General features: G+C 38.1%; 1 long non-coding RNA gene across 1 annotated transcript in view; it reads left to right on the top strand.

Moving 5' to 3' along the window:
* The window catches only part of LOC124418045, a 68,888-nt gene extending 50,752 nt beyond the window's left edge, over positions 1–18,136 (top strand). The window contains exon 3 of the long non-coding RNA XR_006939542.1: positions 17,205–18,136. This is a non-coding gene — a long non-coding RNA (uncharacterized LOC124418045). The remainder of the gene's footprint in view (positions 1–17,204) is intronic.
* Positions 18,137–20,827: the final 2,691 nt, after the last annotated feature.

Genomic DNA, 20,827 nt, shown 5'->3' with positions numbered 1-20,827 from the left:
GAGGATATTACCTATGATGTTTTTACTTTGGCAAATCGTCAGCTGCTAATTCTGCCACTTTCAGCCTCAAAATAGAACTGACCTTTAAAATCAGTTGTGGGGCTAATCAAATAGGAGTGATTTGTAACATAATTGTAGCTACCTGAGTTCCCTCCAAAAGCCCTAGACAACTTAAACTGAAATGTTTGTGTAGTTAATAAAATAAAATAGTATTGCTTCAGCCAAATGTTGCACATTTGGGAGAGTGGGAACACTTGTTGTTGTTGTTGTTGGGGCAGAATAGGGGGGTGTTGTGTGCTTTAAGAAATAAAACCTGTAGAATAGTTCCAATTTTATGTGCAGACAAGCCATTTGTTAAATGATAGTAAGAATGTCTATAGTTCAAAATGCATTTGCCCAAGGTTTTATCAACATTCCTCTGAAGTAGTTGAGTCCCTCATCAACAAGTATGTCAAGCTCTGTTATCCATTTACCCTGGCTACAGCAATTTATTTTACAAATGTGCCGTTATTCCCATCTTACAGCAGTATAAATAAAATAAAAGGGGATGGAGAGAGTGAAGAAGTAACTAAAAGGACTGTGAGGAAACAGAGGAATAATTTAGCATAGCAGTGAATTTCCTCCCTTGCTGATGACTCCCTTTGTCTGTTCGCCTAAGATCACAATGATAGAAAGATGTGTCTCATAGCAAGCATAGAAGCGGCATGGCTTTCCCTGTGCATCATCTCATTTGAGCACATATTTATTATTAAATAGGACAAAAATGCTGGGGTAGTCTTTCAACTTCTGTCTGCAAATAAGTGAGTGTAGATGTGTTGTTTGCTTGAAGTTTCCTGCCTTGAATTAATTTATATGGAAGAGAGCTCTGAGGAGAGAGGAAGGAAAGTGGCAGCGAACTGGCAGAAGACCACCACAACACAGAAAGGCAGAAAGTAAAGGCAGCATCGGAAGTTTACAGAAAGGAAAGGAACTTCAAAGGTTACAATGTAGAAATGTTAATCATTTTCTCTGGGAGGTCTAGGCTAAGCAGTTCAAAGTTTATCACCCTCCAGGGTATAGGGACCAAGATCACACTTAATAGGACTGACTTTCCATAGCAGTTGGAAGGATCTTTCTTTTCTTCTTCTCCTCCTCTCTCTCTCTCTCTCTCTTTTTTAATAGATGTCAGTCCTACACAAAGCTACTGTCAACTTTGATTGACTTCTGTTTACGCATTGTTTACGCTTGCTGATGAGAGACTCAACTACTTGGAGTAAAAGAATGTAGAGCTGATGAAACCTTGGGCAAATATATTTTGAAGTATAGACATTGCTACTGTCATTTAACAAATGGTCTGTCTGCATGTAAAATATAAATTGAAAGTTGTGCAAAAGTGTCCGTGGATGAGTGTACCAGTTTAGAAATCCACACCAATTGTGTGCAATTTTTACACACAGTAAACTTCATAGAAACAAGAAGCAAAATTTTAAGTAAACCAGCTCAACCCTTATGTTAACTCATTTTAAATATTACTTCAAAAATGAGCTGATGTACATTTGATGATTCTTGCAAGGATCTTTAATTCCACAGACTGTGCTGCTTTTGCACTCTTACGCTCCCTACAAAGCGGACAGCTATCAGATGCTGCTAACAGGAAAACTACGTCAACAGCAAGAGCTAATTCTTTTTGTTTTGTTTTTGTTTTTATTTTTTAAATTTTATTTCCCTTATACTTGGGATGCCAAAACCTAGAGTTGTTTTTAGCATTCTTTTGTCTTTAATTCCTTAAAAGCATTTGGCTCTCCGTCCATCTACTCAACATCTAGTCAATCCTCTGTCTATTCTCTCAGTTTTGTTTTTCCACATCACTTTACTCCTTATATACTTAAATGGAAGCTTATTTGGGAGCCCAGCAATTACAAATACATATATAATATGCAGGAAATTCCGTTTACAGGATTTATTTGGATTTTTTTTTTAAGGTGCAACTGTTTGAATAGACATTATGCAATAACAACAACAAAGTATTTCATAAATTGCTCCAACTTGACAAGTTTCCTGAGTTCATTGGATCTTTGCTCCTGCTTTCAGTCTTGCATTAATGTTTAGAAGAGCTTCTAAGACAAAGAAAGCAGTTAATGCCCAATTACAGTATGCTTGATTTTTCTATTTAGTAGGCTGGATGAAGAGAAATTCTTCTCCATCAAGAGAAATTCTTGCTTTTTAATAACTCCCCAGTGTAGAGATAAGTTAATCTTGAAATTCTATGTATTTTATATTTATCTAGTATCAATCTCTTTTTCAAGGGATTTATTTTAATGTAAGAGAAAATATTCCACTGAACTGTAAAGAGGTTTACTGAAGTGGTTTTGTTTATATACAGTATCCAGCTGGAATGGTGACATAAGCAATAGTTTAATATCTTACAGGCCATCTGGGAATAGAATTTGTTGAAGGGGAAACATAACACCATACAGCGCACATTATGTAATTGTCTCGACATTGAACATCTCTGCCAAATACTTTTGTGGCTGCATGGCCATGCCTCTGGCTGAGGGAAGCAGCTGTAGCCCTAAAGTGTCCATTTGCTCACCATTTTAGAGGCTGCATCTCTTCTTCCTATTTTTCTCTTACTTTCCATCTGAAAAGTCATGCACCTAATGGAGGCTTTTAGAAAAGCTGACAGACAGTAACTTAAAGTCTTTTCTATTGATAGCATTGTCAGTGAAAGTTGTTGGGTTTTTTTTTCTTTCTTTCTTTTCTTTCTTTTTTATTTCTTTTCTTTTTTTTTTTAAACAGAGAAATATTGTTGTTCCATTGTGAAACTTCATAACTAACTCCATGCTGGTACATATATTGCATTTATTTCCACATAGTTATAAAAATACGAAATATAATTCATTATCCTGTTCCTAATCTGTTAAGCTTTGAGTAAATGCAGTCCCTACCTCTCAAACCCTGTCCTGTCTGGATTTTACTCAGTCTTCCTGATTTGATAAATTACAGTGAACTGCATTTCCAAAGATCATTTAAAATCCTTGTTTCTAGATGTTAAACCGACTAATGAAGTAAACTCTAAACTTAAAATGGGTTAATTTGCATTTTTCTATATATATCTGCTAAGGAGGATAAAAAAAGTAAGCTTCTGTTATCTAGATCTCTATGAATGGAAGGTTGGAGCTTTTGACTTAAAGTAGAATCATAAAATCATAGAATGGCTTGGGTTGGAAGGGATCCCAAGGATCATCAAATTCCAACCCCGCTGCCACAGGCGGAGCCACCAACCTCCAGATCTGGTAGTAGAGCAGGTTGCCCAGGCCCGCATCCAACCTGGTCTTGAACAACTCCAGGAACGGAGCATCCACAACCTCTCTGGGCAGCCTGTACCAGCACCTGGAACAGTGGTGTAAAATGAATTGAATTGAGTAAAGTAATGCACTGGGGGATGAATTTGGGAAGGGAAGAATTAAAATAATACTGATGGACAACAGATAATGGCTTCCAGCCCTCCAGGTTTAGTTCATGTTTTATGACAGATTGAAAAGCCAAACTTAAATCTATCTGTCTGTGTTGCATTTTGTTTGCAGATGTTGGACAGGGTGGTACTCACAGCGTGGCTTAAGGTGTCCTGCTGTGCAGCTCAGAACTCTTACAGGGTTTATCATTGCAATAAAGAAGACATAGAGTCAGTGACACGACTGTGATAGTTTGGCAGGCTGTGGCAGAGATCTGTGCATAAAAATTCTGAAATTTAATTTTAAATTTCCCAGACTTGTCTGGCGTGTTTGTGTGTATTCATTTAAGCTTGCTTCTGAGCGTATGAGTTACTGAGCTTGCATTTGTGTTTGGTCCTTCCATTGGAAAAACTACATATATGCAAAAAAAGCTCAGACTTGAAAATAAACCTTTGGGAAGGGAAATCATGCTCGTGTGTGTGTACGTACATATGCTGGAGAGAGGTAAAGTCCAAGTTTAATGGTAAGTCTCATAATTACACCAAAAACTTGTGTTAAAATCAGATTGTACTCTACTTTCTTCACATTAAATACAATCATGCTAATGCATTTCATATCATTTTATAAGAGCAACGGCTGTTTTGTATTTATCAGGTGCCGTATCTGTGAATTTTGTTTTTTGGTGTTCGTGGAGAAAATGCTGCTCAGTACTTTGAGTAATTTGCAGCAGTGATCATCCTGCACTGATAGTGAATTTCTGTCTTGTCTCGAGTTAAGTAAATCACCTATTTCCTTAAGGCTTTTTATTCCAGATTTCTAAGAGAGGCTATTTCATCCTAATTAGCTCCCAGATAGCTCTGTTTTATTTAAGCAAACATTAAAACCATGTTCTGGTGATATTTTTTTCTTCATAAACGAGGTTACTTATTTCTCTAGAGAAAATTTCATATATGCAAATAGACTGTGGTACTTGCTGTATCTTGTAATCCGTAGTGCTGTTTTGATTTGATTCACTGTTATTCTGAAACCTTGTTTCTAGAAATAGGGCCCCAACTCCTAACTGAATCATTCTGTGATGTGTAGCAGATGTTTTGTATTTTCAAGCACAAAAATAAAAAGATAGGGCTGTTGTGTACTGGGGAAAGCTGTACTTTGTACCACTGACCCATTTTTGTGTCTGCTAAACAACTGGTGAAGGCAGGGACAAGTGGGATACCCAGTAGACAGGGGAATACCTTCATGCAGGGTGTTCTGTAGCAGTGCTGAGGGGATTTCACAGCCTACACCTTCTCATATGTTGCGAGGAGACATGTTTTTGAAGGAATACTATTAATATACCAATATGGAAGAGAGATAATTGATCTTTCTTGTTGTTTCTTTTTTAGTGATAGGAGAAAGAGAAAAGACACTGAAATTGAAGCTTACAGGAAGCTTTCTTTTTTCCTTTAATATTAAAAGCTAACCAGTGGAAGTAGTTACTATGTGATAGTGAGCTGAGAATCAGAGCCAGTGAAGAAAGAATCATTAATACTGATAACTATGTATTTAGAGAGAGAAGGAACTGTAAATGTCAAACATCTGTACCTTAGTATTTCAACATATTAGTTTAGCGGTACATTAAGTAATGTTACAAAAGAATTTCCCCAAAATGTACTGCTGTGGAAGTGTATTTTGTACCTCCTGAAGAGGGTGCCCTGTTCCTTCTCTGAAGGAATTCATGCTTTTCCATTTCATTTGCTTATGAACATCTTTTTTCAATCAGTACAGATTACATCATCACTACAGCAGATTCATAAATAGCTGCATGTCCTTACTCAATATGCAGTAGATTATTCTGTTTTGGAATATAGTTTTTTAAATAGAAGTTAATTTTGTTGAATGGGAGAACAAGAAAGTATGAGCAGGCCATTTCTTGCAGTGCAAGCTCAGAAGTTGTTGTTTTTTAGATCTCAAATTTGTAATCACTGGTGACTCCAAAATAACCTTTACAACAGAGTTTAGAAACTCAGACAAATGAGGAATGGTGCAAGCAAAATAACCCTTAATTTTAGTATGATAAAAGAAGAATTTAGAACTGCTAGGGCTCTTACGTAGCAGTAGAATCAAATTCATTTCCAAAACATCTGATGGTTATTTTTTTGTTTGTTTGTTTGCTAACTTTTAAAATAATATTATGTGTCTGAATAAAAATAATGCTTGATTAAAAAGCAATCCAAGTTGAAATCATGAGCAGTTTGTCCTAACTGTATCAAATCCCTGGATCGTTACTGCCTTTTTTCAGACCGTATGGGGAGAAAATGCTTCTATTTTAAAACGATGGTAGTGGGGAGAAGGAAATTTATGATCCGAACTTGCTGCAAATCATTTGTATTGATCTGTTTTGTTTCTATTCTGCTGAAGCTAATGGAAATCATTTGTCACCTGACTTGTCCCAGTTGATTTGGAGAACCACCATACCATTTATCTGATCTGGAGCAAGTGTGCTTATGTCTGCAATCACAAAGATATATTTAACTTCCAGCAAAGTAAAAAGCATCAAGTGAAAGTGTTCTTATTTAAACATTAGCTTCAATACGCTGTCTATGTATTCATGTCACTATCTTAATGAAACTGAGTAATTACAAACCTGATGTGGGGATCACAATAGGTCCTGTCTTGTTTGTGCTTTTCTATTACAAGGTCAATACCAGGTCATAGGCTCCTATAAATCAACATCTTCGTATTGATTTAAACAAGTAAGTAACCATTAGGAACAGGGCTGATAGTAGCTCCATGGTGACATTTGGTTTCTGCATTAAAAGCAGCATGAGCTCCTCATCCTCTTTCTTTAGACGAAAGGAATAACTACATTCTCTTAGTAATCTTTGTGTATTCATTTTCACCAAGTGTCCACTCTCTTCTGTGTTTTGCTGCTGTTTTATTTAAAATAATTTAAGTCATGCTGTACAAAACAAGTTCAGTTTTATCTTAACACCAGACATACAGTGCATCTTGATTTTGAATCCATCTCCAGCAATATTTATAAGCAAACCCTTTGACGTCCACCTCATACCTGTGAAAAACTGATCGTTTTTCACTGTAGGTATGAATTATGACTACAAAGTTGTATCTTAAACCAAACTCTTCTGTAGTTGCATAGTTGTTCCTTTTGAAAATAAAAATGTTTGAATCACTTGATCTTCAGTTTGAAACTCCTACACATCTCTAAAGCTTCAAAAATGTACTAAATTCTTATTACTTCTAAAAAGTAAAGCAGTCTAAAATGTAATGTTGTTTACTAAAGTCACATAAATGACTCATTCTAGGTCTGCTGAATGTTTGTGTATTGTTTGTATGAACAACCTAAGTTTTAGATCATCTCACCTGCCTTGTGAACATTCAGCATAGTTCATTTTCAGTGGCTCAGTCTGATTTGGAGTCAGAACGTTAATTTGCATGGCCATACTAACGCTGCTTTCCAAGCCTGTTAGCTGTGGAATCTTCCTCAGAGGTTTAATCTTATGTTCTGCCCATTTTTACAATGTTCCTAAAGAGTTGCAAAAATGAGTAATTCTCTTTTTCGTCTTCCATGTGCTAGACGTTCCCTTCTATCTCTTAATGCTGATCACATTCAACAGTTTTAAAGTGTTCTAGTGATGCAGTTGTTATTTACTCTGTTGTTTGTCAACCAGCTCATCACAGATAGTTCTATGCTACTTAATTAAGGATAACTTATCTGTGGGATTAATGTACCTTCTGCTGATATTTCAAAACTAGACGGTGTAATCGCTCTGTTCTTGGTGGGAAAAGGTCTCTACAATGCTGTGTTCAACAGGCTTTGCCTATGCTTGCATTTCATATTTCATCTACATGCAATCTCTTTTTAAATATGTGAGAATGTGTGACTGACATTGTTAGTCTGAAGTGTGAGGCATTACGTAAATGATTTCTGCTTAGCCAAAGTTTCTCTTGGCAGAAAGAAAGAATACTTGACTACAAAACCAACCAAACCAACAGAAAAATAAACAAACAGAAAACTAAAAAAAAAAAGAAAAAGAAGAAAAAGGGTGGGTGGGGGGAATGAGCGGGTTAGGGGGATTATTTAAGAAGTGGACTTTTATTTAAGACTTGTGATCTTCCTGCATTCTACAGCGTTTGTTTATCTGTGATCAGCTTAAGGGGTTTGAAAATGTCAAGAAGAGTATAGGTATAATATCACATAGCTGAGGAATGAAGAGATTCTCACCTTGTGAATCAGGAATGAGCTCAAGAAGAGCAGAGGTATCCTATGGATACTGCTGCTGTTAGACAAGAGAAGCTTCTCATTCTGTCTGGGAGGGGAAAAAAATAGGAAGACTGTATAAACAGTGCATCTCAAAGCCCAGTGAGTACGTGCCAAATATTCTTCTCCGACACAACAACCAAAAATCAAACAGATGAGAGGTAATCAGATTCTATTACTGCATTAAATGTCTATGTTTCAAAAAACGTATCTGCTAACAATCTGGTAATATTCCACATTCTTACAGCAACTGATCAGTGTCTCCTTGCTTTTTCTCAGCCTTTTGTTGCAGAAAATGCCGTATTTTTCTATAGCTGTGTTTAAAAAAATCAATAAATCTGAGCAAGTAAATACTGGAATGAGGCTGTCCTCTGAACTGTGGTGTAGGTATGAACTACTTTACCCTACAGAATAAGGAAAATCAGAATGTACCACAGTGCAGTTATAGAAATGATGGCTGGGAAGCTAATTCAAGTTAAGTTTAGTGCTGTTGCAGTTCTCACTGTCAACAGTAACCAGTTGGTGTGTTCAAAGCTACTGCAATATCTTTAAGCCATACTGCACTTAGTTACTTCTTTGACCTCTGTTAAATTTACTCTTAGATTTGAAGGGTGGTTGAATAGCTGCATGCGTATGTAACAGCTTACATTAATTTAAAAAGATGTTCTTCTGCACCATTAATTCAAAATCATACCATATACTGTGTCTTCCATGGGTGTGCTGAAGGTTCTCACATTGCCTAGCGCATGCAGCTGGGCTGAAGCAGACTGCAGGATAGCACACTAGGAAAGCATAACATGAACTTGGGGAACTGGGGTCCTTTGGAAGAGCAAGGTGTACTAAAAATGTGGAAATTAATCTGTCCTTTCCTGTTATATTTCAATGGTGTGGGAGCTTTGCATTTTAGTTCCTAGTTTCTGTTTCCTGGGAGGCAGGGCAGTAATTACTTTAGCCTGATAAATGAACGGGGTTTACAGCAAATGTAGTTGCCTGTGCTCCTTGCTGGGAGTCCCTGCTATTCCCTTTGTACTGACACTTGTTCTTGTTCCCATGCTGAAAATAGATTTATTAAAGAAGCTTCTGGAAGAAAAAGGGTAATGTTCAGTAGACCTAGTTTCTGGTCAGTAGTGTGATCATATGAAAGCAAAAGGAATTTGTTGATGTGTTAAGAAGTCAAAATTAAGATTTATTGAAATTGAAAAGCTAACATTGCCTCTTTGTACCTGTGTTTTAACAAAATACATGCACACATGTGACCTGAATTTCTGGGAAGCGTGTTTCATATCTGAATGTGATTATTGAAACCACTGTATTTCCCTGTTTCCCATGTACATATGGGAAGTTGCTTCTGTGCTCTTCCCAAACTTTGTCACTAATGTGTGCTATGTGATTAGTAACTAGCAGAAAAAACAGGCATTATTTGACTCAAAGAGCCAGTGGGATCGTGATCACTGTGTACTGGGTTTTAGAACTGTCCTGGTGGTTTTTGTTCCTTTTATGATTTTTGTCATTACTGAATAAATATTTGTAATTAGAGACATGGTTGGACTAGGAAAATAATTGTTTTAAGAGAGGCTTGTCATACATAATTTAAAGATCTCTCATAGTATATGAGTAAATCTTGTGCTGTAGGCTACCAGTGGCCTACAGTGTAAAAGAACTGGCATGTAGTACTGTGCTGTGGTGTGAAGTGTATATTGTTTATGCAGACAGACTTTTTAAGGAATACTGAGAGTGACTGGGCAAGAATTGAATTGCAAGCCAAAATTCTATTTCAGTGTTTCACATGCTTTATACAGAGCAAGGTGTCTCGTTGAAGTCTGAGTCTGAAAAACAATGGCTACTGCTGTCTGTGATGTGACTTGAAACTAGGTGCAGATTATGGTTCAAAATAGTGCGCTGTGAATGTGGGATTATTATTCCTTGTGTTTTCTTGTTTTGAATTCAATGGGGGAATGTCAAGCATCTATGAATATAAACATGGAAAAGTTCCATAACATCTGCTACTGATTTCTGCCAGATGAAAGTGATAATGATGATGAATATTTTTGTTGATGATGCTGATACACATTGGCTTAAATAAATTCACTTGCACACTATGAATATCTAATTGAAAATATATGATTGTATCACCGAATTGTTGACTTAGTGCTCACTTAAATTTTTAATTGTTTTAATTTGCTGGAGAATTTACTGTTCTTTATTTTAGAGAAAAAAAATATGAAATACTGTAACAAAATCAGGCATCACTAATACACCAAATAAAGAGAATGGTTAGAGATCTATTATTTGAAAATTGAAATTTTAGGGTTGGATTATATTGCTTAACCATTTTTTGAGTGGTTTGACAACCCTGTTAAAAAGCTTCGCCTTTGAAACAACTGTAGTAATCATAAAGGGGTATCATCCTGCCCGCTTACGGACTTCACCGGGGCTTTGGCTTTGGCAATGTCTTAAGTTGCCAGTGCTGAGGATTTGACAATGCTTCGTATTGCCATTGCAAATACCTGCTATTCTTAGTGCTCTTTTTCCATCTCACTGTTCCCTGTGCTGTCATGGAGCGCTTATGGTGTCTAAGGGAGAGCAAAGGTATATACTGAGTGGCATAAGGGCTGTATAGTCATTCAGATTTTTTTTTTTTTCAGGCAAAAAATTGTGTGCTGGGTGATGGGTTTTGTTGTTGTTGTTGTCCCTATTTTCCCTTGAGGGATCAGCAATTTGCACATATAGTACAATTCATTTGTAGACCCTTGAGAATCTACCTTATTTTATCCCATTATATGCTTAGAATAAGAGACTAAAACATCACATAAGGATATTTATGGCAAAAGAATAGTTCATCTTAGTGCTAAAGATGTGTGCCTGTTTTGTCCTCACCTGATGTAGGAGGCTTTTCTTAAAGTGTTTCTGGTATTGGATTCTGCTCATGACTCTCATGACTCAGTAAGAATCTGGTTTTGGAGCTTGATAGCAAGGTGACAAGACTGGCTGGTCACTGGTGTAAAATTGTATGGATAAAGGGCTGTGTCCTGGTTCTTTGCTGCTGGAGTATTTAACTGAGTGATGTAGAAACTGCAGACACTGGTTTTCAGTAAAGTTCAGCAGCTTTGTGAGATGGCAGTCCATAGATTGTCTGATTTATAGACTCATAGAATAATTAAGGTTGAAAAAGTCCAACTGCATACTGTCCAATATTACCCACTAAACCACATTCCTTAGTACCACATCTACATGTTTCTTGAACACCTTCATGGTTGATGACTCCACCAGTTCCATTAGAGGTCCATTCCAGTGTCTGACCACTCTTGGTTTGGGGCAAGCCAAGGCTGTGTGCTTTTATACTGAGAATCTGTGAACTTTCCAAACTTTTTCATCAACTACAGGCTCTCAGACAGCATCTACAGGGAGGATGGAAAGAGGTGCTCTTCAGTTTCCAAGTGGACCTTGGCCAGTTCCTAGTAACCTGATGATGACTTGTCTGTTAGGATAGGAAGATGTTATGTTCTCCAGAAATACCATGATCTTTGAAGTGATAATGTATTTAATACACTGTTACTTCAACAGCTCAACCATCTTCCACTGTTGCAACGTACTGTATCCTGATATCTAAGAACATGACAACAGAAGGATACTGTGATTACACTGACAGATACACTTGCAGATACGTGGTAAAGCGTTTGCTTGGAATACAGAAATGTTTCTTTCTTGCAAACAGAATGTGTCCAAAATTATCTCTCTTCATATCATTGTTGTGCCCTGCACAGCAGCATGAGGAGGATAAGGGTGAAAACATTCTGTTACTCACCGTAGGAAACTTAGGATTTACAGCAGAAACTCATTCATCATCAGAAAAGCCAAATCCAAGACAGGAGAAAGCAAACAGATGTTTTGTGTTATATATCCTAATTTTGGTAGGTTAAATGTGTGAGAAAGGGTGTGGCTGCATTCTCTGTTGCTTTATATACATTCACTAGCATTTCAACATCATTCTGAGACAACAAACTCCAACAACCAAAACAGTTCAGAAACCCAGCAATAGTGCATATTTGGACTGGATATCAAAGGCAATTTAGGTATCACAGGGATACTCACTGTTGTTGTAATAGTGTGTGAAAGTGAAATTTTAAGAAATGTCTTAAAGTAGTGCACGTTTCACTGTTTTTATGACTATTTCTCAAGCCTGGAATTCCATTCCAGAATGAGAAATGTTATTTGACTCCTGTTAGTATATCTGAGGATGCTGTTCTTGATTACCACGTATGGCATTACCATGTTAGATTTGTATTGCAGGAGTATATCTGGACGTGTGAATATCTTGCAGTAGAAATATGAAATTGCAGTGTAGCTTGATTATAGCCTTGAACAAAACAGGAATATTGCCTCTATTTACAAGGAAATGCAATGTTGATAACAGATGCTTCAGTATAGTCAGTATTAATAAAAATGTAAGTTTCCAGAAGAAAATTAAGGAATTGTATCAGAAGAACAAAGTTGTGACATAAAGATATACTTTGCTATCTAGTGACCGCTAACATTAGAATTTTCACAAGGCAGCTTGTATATCATGAAGCTGGTAGGGACAACTTGTTTTACTCAAAACATCTTTTTGCATGATGTGCCTACAGAAGATAGGCAGGAAGAGAGAAAGGCAAACAGAGCAGGACCTTGGTGTAGCACTGTGTAAGGACACCCTCATTGTATTTTCAAATGGATGTTAATCCAGGCTCAGTACAAAAGCTCCCATGTGGAGCCTTGCAAGTGAAAGGCTTGCATTTTGTTCGTATGCCCCAAATAGTTGGTGGTTTCAGAAGGCTTTTTGACAGAGCTTTAAATAAAATGTCAGTGCATTTTTCATATACTTAAAATGGTGTGCATTTTACTTTCCAATTTTCCCCATGGTACCTACAGTCAATTCCTTGGATGATCTTATGTCTTTATTACAGTGGAGGAAATGAGCACAAGAGGCTTCATTTTTCATCTACTCTAGTCTGCAAATGCAAACTCCTGTAGCTTACTTTTTTCATACTTCATTGTTTTCTTTTACGACAACTCCTAGTTTGAAAATCAAGTAAACTATCTTTATGAAAATACCTGTATTAATTCCTGCTGCAAGCTATACACATAACTGCTTTCAAAAGCAGCTGAGCCAGATTTAAACATGATGGAAGTAGTATAAAAGCAAAATGATTTAACAGAAGAGATTCACTAAAGAAGTACTTAGTTGTGAGCGGCATGTAAACCTTTATGTATCATAGCCTTTTCACATATTGGTTAATGTAGCCCAGATTTCAAAGTAGGATTGCATTCAAGATGAATTGTTGCTGTTGAGACAACTCAGTTGCCCAGACATTTTGAGTGCAACATTCTTATTGCTTAGCAGTGTTCTCAGCTACTTTGTACTACGGAGATCATACTTGTACTCCACTTCTTCAGTGACAACGTCTGAGAGGTTTCTTCTGATGAGATAGAAGTAAAACCAAAACCTTGTAACTTCCAGAAGTGTGAATAGCTATAGTAGCTATTCCATAGCTATAAGTTTGAGGTTTAAGGGTTAAAAGATTGCTGATTTATCAAAGCTAGCACAAAGCTTTTGAAATGATTTAGTGCATAATGAACTGCTGTGCTTTTGTGCCAAGGAGTATTTGTGGTTAATAATGGCCAGTCCTATAAGCAAAGCAACTCTATGATGCACATGAAAAACAATGAAAAAAGACAGCAATTACTTTAAATCTACAAGGCTGAAGCCACTTCACTGAATAAAGTCTACCTGAAAAGAAAGTCATTACAACTTGGAAAGTTCTCAAAGCTTCTTTATTTCCTTAAGGTTGAATGTCGTGCTGGTGTATTTACATCACTCTTCCAAATTATTTACATTTTTTATCCTCGACTAAAATTTAGTTTTAGCTTTTCAGATGTTATGTCTGCTTTTCTGGATTGTAGCAGCTTGAGTCAGTCTGACATCTGTCACACTCCAATTTATAGGAGAGAGAGGAGGTTCTTTGAAATATGTATGCCCGGCGTGAGATTAAGAAACAACGGTTCAAATGTTGGTCCGACCAGTTTATTACAAATGTTAATAAGGGAGATGAAGAAAGGGGAGGACGGACACTATTAAGGATTGGGGTGATGGGGAAGGGAAGGCGAGCGATAGAAAAGATAGAAAGAGGCAAGAATTGCGTAAAGCGGGGATAGTCACCACCAGGATCCGGCAGCACTCCCGTTGCATGACGTTCCGACGGTCCGAGGCCGAAGGGCAGGAGCAGCGAGGCCGGTCTTGGGCAACGAGAGGGTGCAGGTCAGGGAGGAAGCAGCAGGTCTCAGGTAGCAGGCCCAGGGAAGTCCGTCAGCAAACAGTCCGTAGAGAAGGATCTGAAGGCAGAAAGCTTGTGTCGTGGTGAGAGATCATGAGAGATCAGCCTCCACCTTGCGGTGAGAGATCAGCCTCCAGGTTGTGGTGAAGGATCAGATGGCAGAGAACCCCTCAAGTCTGTCGTGGGGAAGGGAAGGCGAGATAAGCCTCTCCATCGCTGTGGTTGTTGGACCCTCTTTTATCCTCCATTTTCTCCTGCCAACGTGACATCCCTGGGTGCTTGAGCAAGAGTCATGTGCATACCTCCTGAGATGGCCATCTTCCTCGAGATAAGTCCACACAAAAAGACCGTTTCCCGGCCATTAGCAGCAGCTTATCTCTCTCTCGTTGCCCCTGGCCTTGTCCATCTGCTCCTTAGAGGAGATAAGGATATCCACAAGAGGATATCCTTAGCCAGGACCTGTCCATCAGTGTCCTCAAGACAAAAGATTTCTCTGCCTTTGCCCAGGACTTGCCTGGACTTGTTCCTCAGCAAACTTTGAGTCAATGATATAAAAGAATAGTCTCTTACAACATCTCTCTGATGACATCACTGTATTAACAGAGTTGCTTTGAACACGTTAAATATCTTTAAGCATGTTTACACCTAGCTTTTGCATAATGTCATTCAGTCATCCTATCCACATGAAAAATGACTTGCACTGTCACCTAATGCACTATGCTTACAGGTGTGTATGCAGAACTCTGTTTTTTAATACAGCTGGACTTGGAAGATACATTCGATAGTACATAAAAGCTGTTGAATTTTGCAGTTAAATACTGCAATCATTGTTCTCCACATGACAGTCTGGGCACAATAGTATTAAAGGTTATATCCTAAACTCCTCATAAACATGGTGTCAAAAAGTAAGATCATTTTATGTCTCTCTCAATGACACTATCTAAGTCATTGGATTATAATACTGCTAGGCATATCTGTTGAACATTTAATTGTTTTATTCTTGGTATCTCTGATACGGCAGCATTGATGGACATAAAAAATGAAGATTACTGGACAGAATTTAAGATTTCTCAAGTGACTAACACTTCACTTTCAGGTAGAGATGTGAAAAATTAAGGAGATGTTGTCATATGGTTACAACTCTACAGCCAAAAGCACTTCAGCTTTCTGAAGCTGAATGCACATTGAAATTCAGGCAAGTTGCTTAAACACTCTGCTTTCATTAGCCTTGTCTTGTACAATGGGAAGCTGATGGCAATTTGCTTCTCCTGTAATCTCACCCAGCACACAGAGCAAAGTGACTGAGGAGGTGGAAGTTCAAGTGCTCTTTACAGAAGGGTCGTGGCTGTTCCTGTTCAAGAGTTCTGATGGGGACATGTTAATCTGTAACCTTCAGGCTTCTGCACAGACATGGAGACTCAACAGAACACTCAAGCGTTCTGTTAGGTTGTAGAACAGGCATCTGATAAAAGACAAAGCAAGAACTGTATTTTTTGACAGTAAAAACGGACATATGTACTGGGGAGCCGTTTTCCATAAGAGAATGCATAATGTAAAAACTGTAAATTTCATAGTTTGCTCTTTCTGACTGGCTGTCAGAATGTATAGCAAAGTTAAATATATGGATATCACCTAATTACAAGTGATAGCTTCTGTCAAATCTCTAAATCACCTTGAATTGCATCTAGGAAAATGAAAAGTAAACTAGATTATTATAAGAAATAGTTTTCAGAGAAATATCTGTCAAAGGCTGACTTTGAGTACTTTCAAATGGATGTAAGGTAAAATGCCACAACATAAAGCAATGGATAAGTTATAGTCAGTGACAATCCCTATATATCATACTATAAGCTTATCTTCACTTTTGTCTTAAGTTCATTCTTTCTCTCCAGTACTCCTTTCAATCATCTGTAAGAAGAGATTTTTACTGTCGTGATAGTAAGAGTGAACTTTTTGGTATCTGTAATGGCTTCTGAGATATTATAGCACTAGTCAATGTAAAACTGAGCATTAGGCACTGTCTGTGTGCTTCCTTGGTAACTTATGCACTTTCTTTATTGATGTTTCTGTAATAGTTGCTCTTATATAGTAGACTTCATGAAATACTAAGAGAGGGGGAGAAGAGAGGGGGAAAGATATCCTGGCCTGCTCTTTACCACGGCAAAGAAGAAATACCTGCCTTTTGGTAAAATTCAGAGAATCTTCAGACCTCCACACAGTGTTGAGTGGGGTAGTATGAAGTTGCTCCTGGCAGTAAAAATAAGTTGGCTTGTCAGTTGGTTGAGTTCTTGTTATGGCAATTACAATCCCAAGCTTCCTTTTCAGAACTGGCAAGTTATTTAGAGTGCAAGTTTTATTAAAAGAAGAAGGGTCATGATTATTAAAGATCTGTAGCTTTGGCCCTGTAATTGCTTTTTTGTATTTTTTTTTCTCTTCCCAAACTTAGAAAGGCTTTTATTCTTAGTTGAGAAATTTTAACTTTAAACATCTTCGTATATTATATTTTTCAATACACTTAATGAGGAATAACTTTCCAACAATATATTGAGGCACTGTAAAAACTGAGTTCTGTAATGGCACTTGTAGGATGGTATATGACAGCAGTAAAACATTTACGGTCGCATTTTTCACCCTTGTGATAGTGGTATATTGATTATATACAACTACAGAGCGGTAAGAAAGGATCAAGATTTTGTGAAGTGCTTTATTTACTCAGCCTTCATATAATACTTACTCCCTTTACTCAAGAGCCCTATTCAGTCATTTATACAGCTTTCTTTTGCACATAATTTCCATTAGCTTATGTAAGCTGGCTTCACATCAAGCCAGTCTATTTAGGGAAAACTTAATTAGAGCTGCCATGCTGGAGGGGGAAGAAAAACAATCCCACCTGACAGTTGGTCTATTTATTCTTTTCTTCTTTGCTAAAAGTTGAATACTAAGTGACTAGACAGGCTGCCAGAACTTGGACCAGTGGTACTGGAGGTTTGATTTGTTCTGTGAGGAGAGTTCACCTTCAGAGGGAAAGGAACAGTCGTGAAATGGAGAATGATGGAAAATCTTTGCAGAGGAGAACTTTCATCTTGACTCCAGTTGAACTGAGGCTGCCTTACAACCTAGAATGTGAGAGTTTATATCTTTTCCACAGGTAGATAATAGGAAAAAAAACCTGTAACTTTGGATGTTTTCCTCTTCCAGATGAAATATCTCCTCTTTTGTGGAATCTTACAAAGGTTTGATAGTTTGAATCAACCACCTGAACTTTGAACTGGAGCTACGAGCACCTTCAGGTGATAACTTTGTTTCTTAATTTAATGGACAACAAAAGGAAACGAGGATCTTTAAATATGCCATATTTTTAATAGGAGTAATGTGCAATGTTTCCCACTTCATTTGTCCTAGTGAATCATGAAAGAAAAGGAATAGAGAGTAAAACATGAGATTAAATGCAGTAGCTATAAACTCAGGGTATGAGAAGGTGTTTAAAATCAATTTATTTTATTGAGCATAAAAAGTACACCTTGACATCTGCCAGTGAGATGAAAACTATGAAAAAGGATGTTGTACAAAACTGGTTACAGCAACTTTACTGCTTTAAAGAGGTTCTTAAAGAACTCAGTTCCTAGACAACTGTAGGATATACAAAGTTTGGTGTAGGGCTTACACTGATTTTGAAAACCTGTAGCATCACTATGAAAATTGTGCTGTCATTTTAGATCTCCCACAAAACCATAATTTAATTGGCAGTTATGCAAATAGAAAATATCAGCTTAGAAAACCTTTGGAATTTGCACTGCAGAAATAAGTATCTTCTGTTTCCCATTTGCTGGTGGTAAGCAGAAAGGCAGTTTTTTGAAAATACAGATTTAGGGGTAAGTATGATTATTTTATTTAGCTTAATACTTTGTTTTCAGGTAACACATGCATATTGCACTCCTACAATGTAATGGGTCTCTGGAGGCTCCTTAGTAAATCTGGAGAGATAGTATTCCAGCGTTAGCATGGGTTTTGAATTAAAAGCACTATATATTTTATTTGAGGCATTTTTCAGGATGGGGATGGGTGTGAGTAGTGGATATTATGAGCCTAGTAAATTGTGAAAAAGTTAACGTCTTTAACTTAAAAAAAAAGAGGGGGGGGGGTACGAAAAAAGTGTAATGAATACATGCAATTGTTAATTCTCCCAGGAAAACAAAAAACAAAAACAAACAAACAAACAAACCAAAAAAAAACCTTTGCTTCGTTCATAATCAAGTTGCTTTGACCCCCCGGTAATTATTCATTTGTGTAGATTTATTCATGTGTTTGAGCCTTTGCAACTAGGGAACCTTAACTAGTTTTCACTGCATTGAACTTTATCACGCACTTCAAAAGAACTGTAGCAAGTATTGATTTTTACCTATCATGTGTACAGAAAACTGTAACTATGGGAATTACTGTTTGCAAATAGGCAGAAAGAAATGTTTTCTCTAAGAAATAAAAAGCAAATGAAAGGGATGGAAATGACCTGCAATTTACTAAGGCAAAGCATAAAAGAAGCCAGGAGATCTAATTGCTAGCAAAGAGAAGAGCTCTGTTCCCTCTTATGACCTTGCTTGTTTCCACTGTTATTCTTCATTGAATCTTTAATGTTTGGCTTCCAAGAGTTTCTGAAGATGTGGGATAACAAAGTGATATTTAACATGGGTTTCAGATATCATTTGATGGATGGAAATGATTTGCACTGCTTTGCTTAGTTTTCACATATCAAACAAATATTTTTGCTTAGTTTCTGAAAAATAGAACCATAGAATCATAGAATGGTCTGGGTTGAAAAGGACCACGATCATCTAGTTTCGAACCCCCTGCTATCTGCAGGGTTGCCAACCACCAGACCAGGCTGCCCAGAGTCACATCCAGCCTGGCGTTGAATGTCTCCAGGGATGGGGCATCCACAACCTCCTTGAGCAACCTGTTCCAGTGAATAGAAACAGCATAAACAACAAGCACAACAAACAGAAATTGAATACTTAGTAAAATTGAATTCTTGGTAAAATTGAATGAGGTTTTATTCACATCATGTTATTTTTAATTGCCAGTGATGCAGTATAGCAGAAGTTCTGCCGTATCTATTGATTTTGTTAGCACGTGATTAACCATTGCAAATAATTGGGTCAAGAAAGCCCACTGAAAAATTCTGTATACTTATCACCTGTCATTACTGATACTTTATCTTAGAGGGAAAATGTTAAGGGAGAAAAATCTGTTTTCAAAGTTTCCTGCTTCATGCATTAACATTGGTTATATAAATGTATTTTATACGTGTAAAATTAATGAAGTTCTGATTTAATGTAAATTTGTGCCCAAAGGTAAATTGTATTCTATATATAGAGAGAGATCCTGGAAGATGATAAATGCTGTATTTTGACAACTGTGCAAAGCTTAAGATGATTGCCCTTAATTTTTCCAAGGACTGTTTTGTAGAATCTTTTTCTGTTGCTTGAAAGAGTACCGTGAGCTAAGAAGGTGAGGTGTGATCTCCTCAGGGTGCCTGCAGGGCCTCCCGGAAATCCCGGTCTGGTTTTCTGTTTCTGCTGTTAAAAAGGAAATTTTGTGGAGAATATCCTCATGTGAGAGGGAAACTGATCTGGCAGGAAGGCAGGAGAGGCCCTGCTCAATAGAAGAGCAGCCAGCAGAGAAAAGAGGTGGAAAAAGAACGCGGGTAGTAAGAAAAAACCCAGTTTTCTATGTTGTATTGTATACAGTCGCTGTTAATAGCTGCTTTTCCTTGTGCATTCACTCTCACACCACAAATGCTGCCCTGGTTGTTCAGCACAGGGTCAAGTGAGTGCTTCTCTACTGTGCTGGTGGAGCGGGATCTGGGGACCTGGCGGTGGGACACGGAGCTCCCGGTGGTGCTGCCACATGCAGGGAGCCCACACAGCTGCAGGGTGAGCATTCCTCACAGATTGTTTCCCGGAGGGGCGGCTGGGCACGCGCTGCAGGTGGGCGGGAATCTTGCCAGCCGCTGGAAGGTTCCAGAGCGCCGCGCCCTGCAGGGAGGGCGTTCCTGAGGCCGCCGCCAGGGGGCGCCAGGTGCGCGCTCGTGCTGAGCGTGAGGGGGTCGGCGTGCCTCTGCCTCAGCTCTTCCTTCAAAGCTGCGCTGAGGGGCGGGGGAGCGCCGCTTGCTGTAGCAGAGCGTGCTCGGTTAAATTCTTCCCTTTCTCCTCAAGCAAAACGGATGTCTGATGGAAAATGTATAGTATGAGTAATACATGTGGCCATGCATCACAGGTGAGAAAGATTGCTCCTGAATTACGTTCCTAAGCCTGTTTTCAGTGTTGGTGCTGTGCTGCAGCTGGCCAGCATCCTCGGAATCCCTTCTAGCCGTGTTTTTATTGCCACTCAATTAACTCCTAGCTAATCGGGTTTACTTTCTTGGTTTTAAATGCAGGTTGTCCCGTTTGTGATGGATCACCTCTGAATGTATATGACGAATAAGTAGCATAATAAACTAGCTCTGATCTGGATATAATTTAGTTATACCTGCGCTGCGGAAACTCTGCACAGAATTTTTGAATTGGATGTAACAGCATCCATATCTTAGAAAGTAGTTACCTGCTTCAGTTACAGAAGTAGCTGCCCGCTATTCCAGTGTAACCTTAGATGATGCAGCGTGATTTTTGAAGAGGGGAAAAAAAAGCCCCAAAAGCCTTTGCAGCAAAAATCGTGAGCATATCTTTGCATTTAATTCCAGCTACTAGGAAACAACAAGGGCTGTGGTACAAACACAGCACTATGTATGCTGCAGGGCTTTTTGTTTGGATACCGGCGTCACATGG

The sequence above is a fragment of the Gallus gallus genome, chromosome 6, assembly GCF_016699485.2.
Source record: "Gallus gallus isolate bGalGal1 chromosome 6, bGalGal1.mat.broiler.GRCg7b, whole genome shotgun sequence".
Taxonomy (NCBI): domain Eukaryota; kingdom Metazoa; phylum Chordata; class Aves; order Galliformes; family Phasianidae; genus Gallus; species Gallus gallus.
The sequence above is the reverse complement of the archived record's forward strand: the minus strand, read 5'-3'. Positions and strand labels throughout refer to the sequence as shown.